A 3,312-nucleotide genomic window follows, 5' to 3' on the forward strand; every position below is an offset into this window, starting at 1 on the left:
ACCACCACCATTACCATCATCACCACCATCATCACCACCATCATCACCACCACCACCATCACCACCATCACCACCACCACCACCATCACCACCATCACCACCATCACGACCATCACTATCATCATCATTATTCATCATTTTCTTAATAAAATACTGATCCGGTAGACAGAGTGAATCCATTTTTATGGGACCTGAAGCCTACATTGTTTGGTGGGCTGGGGAAGAAACCCCCTTAAAGAAAAGGAATACAAAATTATAAATGCAAAAGTAGATACAGAAGTGAAATTTTACTTTAAAAATTAGAAAAGGAATCATAACAAGTTATGCATTTTTAAAAGTTGGCAAATTAAAAAATCATTAAAAACCCGGAAAAATAACATAATCATTTTTAGTAACTGTCTGAGATACCATGTCGTATTTTTTCTCCTTTTTTGGCTGCATACCCTTTGGTTCTTCATAATGATTTAAGAATTTTTTTTTATCAAAAGAGCAAGATAGTTCAGTTTTCCTCCAGTGTGGCTGATCAAAATGTATTTAAAGACTGATGGTCTTTAAAAATGTCTTTTAACTTTAAAAGTCCTATACAGATAATACCATATATAATCTTGGGATTGTTGTCAAATCCGAAAAAGAGAACTACACACTGTTTTTTGTAATTGAGCTGTAAGATTTCAGGACAGTCCGAGTTCTCTTATGTCGTCACCAGCCTTAAACACTGGTTGTGAAGGACAGCAGTCGCTATTAGCCAGATCGCCCCTGTCCTGGTGGCCCTATTGTGAGTGTTACGTTCTTTGTCAAATCACCAAGAAATGTAAAACTTTACCCACTGTAATCATGCAGGCTATTCTTCATCGTTAATTGGATTATCAGAAATCTAACTCTTCCACTTAAATGGTGTCTCCTCGAGAAGCACCTGCATTTTGCATTACAGTTCGCCTCTTCACATCTAAGGCGGGAAGCGTTTTCCACCGGCGTGTAATCTCCATGCGGCACTGTCAGACACATCCCAGGCAGAACTTCCATGTCCATACAGCATCCGTGAGAAACAAACCCACCGCTTACAGCGTTACGCGTTTGCTGAGTAGAGGTGTTTTCCATGGACCAGCTTCTCATACCATACATTTCAGACACTGCTTCCAGATCCGCATGCTAGGGGACAAGCTCTTGCCACCATGGCCTTCTGGGTCTCTGCGTCCACATGCCTCGATGCTGCGCCAGTCAGCGTGGTGGCCTTGGAGCACTCTTGAAAGCTATCCCTGCTCTAATCACACAGGCAAGGGATGGGAGCCACATCACATAAGCCTTTAATCCAACCTAAGTGGACTTTCAATTCAATTTCCACTTAGCAGACCCCCCACCAAAATGCCCCTGGCTTTTCCACCCCTGCCACGAAGGAAGGTGGGCTGGAGGGGAAGTCCTTAGTGGAAAGAGACAGCAGACGTCCTCGCTCGTGGTTGTGGTACCTACTCTTGCCTCTTCTATGCGGAGCCACATAAGCATGCCGGCAGAGGCCGCCGGGAGCCTTAGAGGGTCCTGAGCAAGCGAACCCAGTGAACTTGATGGTAAGTCTACCTCCGGCTGTGGACTCTTGGCTAGGCGTTATTTTAGGGGTTCTAGAAGCTCTGTCTATTGGACTTCCATGGCACCCTATCAAGCATAAAGCTGCTCATAATTACAGAAGTGTGCTCCTTTGGATCGAGCCCTACCTCTTTTTGAAAATACGCCTGGGGCTGGGGGTTGGGCATGATGGGGGGCAGGATATGGAGTCCTTCATGTTTTAGTATAAACTCATTCACCAGAGGAGATTTAGAGCGAAGGGAGAGCTCTCAGGATCGTGATAGAAAGACTCGAGAGAGAGAGAGAGACTGGATCACTGAAGGCAAACTTCTTCAGTTCACACGTGGCGTGGGGAATGAATGTGCTTGATTCTGCCGTCAGTTCTGGGGAAGCCGGTGGCCCACTGGAGAAGGTGGAGTCGGGGAGAAAGCCGACAGCATCCTGGCATCATTTTTAGTCAATTTTCAAACCTAAGCAATAATAGAAGAGATACAAAATGTTAACAATGTTCACAGCGATTGTTCAACAGAATCACTTTGCTCAGCAGGTGTTCTAGATTCCACCCAGGGCAGCAAGCCCCGTGCTGACGACTGGCTACGGACGCCCTGGAAAGACGCACGGTTTTCCTGCGTGGCTCCAACTTGCTGCTCCCACTGTGACCTGTCCCCCGCCCCACTTGCCTCTGGGGCATGTTTGTCTGCAGGAGACCGTGACTCCCAGCCCAGCTGAGGGGCATCACCTACACCTACCTCACCCACCTGGGGTGATCTCTGGCTCCCACCTGCCCTGAGGTGAGCATTTGGTGGTTTGGTGCAAACAGGGAGCCTCTCAGGTCAGCTCCGCTTCTCCTTCCAGGGAGGGGTGGTGCGAGGTCACCGGAGAAGATCCAGAGCAGAGGAGGGGAGAAGGGAGAAGAGAGTCAGTGTCGTGAGGGCGGGTGGGTAGCCGCTGGGTGACAGTTCCTCTCTGTGTCTCCACGGGCTCTGAGACCAGCGAGGGCTCAATCCGGGGCTGCTGCTTTCACAGTGGCGAACTGTGACAACCCAGCACCTCAGCGAGCCCGTCTGGAAGCACCTGTGAACAGGGAAGAGGAGGCAGGGGGTGTGCGGGGTCTTTTAGGAAAGAATGCCCGTCCTGGGGTATCCGATAGAAACCAGGCTGCAGAGCACACAGCCCCGGAGCTCCTGGAACAGAGGAATCTCAGCGGGGTCTGCCAGGCTGGTTGTGAATCCTGCGGTCACCTTTCCTTCTGTGTGCCTTCGGGCAAGCCCCTGAACCTCTCTCTGCCTCAGTTCCTGTACCCAGAAGTGGGGGAGGTGACGCCCTCCTTGTCGCTGTGAGGATTGAACAGAATGCTGGGATGGCTTCTAGCACAGCACTGGACCTACCGTAGATGCTTGGCCGGGTCCAGGCTTACAGAGGGGACAGATATTTGACTGAAGAAACCTTCTCTGAGCTTCTCCCCATGCTAGGTCCTGAGCAGAACCCGAGAGAGGATCTCAGATGTGTAGAAGGTGCTCCTAGTTTGAGGGGGAGATGAGACGTACCCATGTGCCTGCCTGGAGGAGTGAGCAGGTGGCCCCAGGGAGCAGAGGGTGGGAAGCCAGCGGCACTGGAAAGAGAGGAGCAAGGGACACGTCATCCTGGGGCAGGAAATGTCATCCTGGGGCAGGTCCGTGAAAGCGTGCCTCTGGGTTGGGCTTTGGAGGAGACGTTCTGGCTGGAGATTTATGGCAGAAAATTACGCCCCGTGGA

The sequence above is a fragment of the Enhydra lutris genome, unplaced genomic scaffold (genome assembly GCF_002288905.1).
Source record: "Enhydra lutris kenyoni isolate GAN:26980312 unplaced genomic scaffold, ASM228890v2 scaffoldscaffold94, whole genome shotgun sequence".
In the NCBI taxonomy this organism is placed as follows: Eukaryota; Metazoa; Chordata; class Mammalia; order Carnivora; family Mustelidae; genus Enhydra; species Enhydra lutris.